Consider the following 201-nt stretch of genomic DNA (forward strand, 5'->3'; position numbering starts at 1 on the left):
ATTATCTTAAATGAAAAATATATGCGTGAAGATGTTTAGCACAGCATTACTTATGATCATGAAAAATTAGAAATGACCAATTCACTGACACTTGGTAAATGGCTAATCACAGCACTCCCACATATGAGAATATTAGGCAAGTATTTAGAACAATGGTCAAGGAGACTGGAAAATTACTGTGAAATTTATTTTTGGCAATAA

The sequence above is a fragment of the Manis javanica genome, chromosome 11 (genome assembly GCF_040802235.1).
Source record: "Manis javanica isolate MJ-LG chromosome 11, MJ_LKY, whole genome shotgun sequence".
Lineage (NCBI taxonomy): Eukaryota > Metazoa > Chordata > Mammalia > Pholidota > Manidae > Manis > Manis javanica.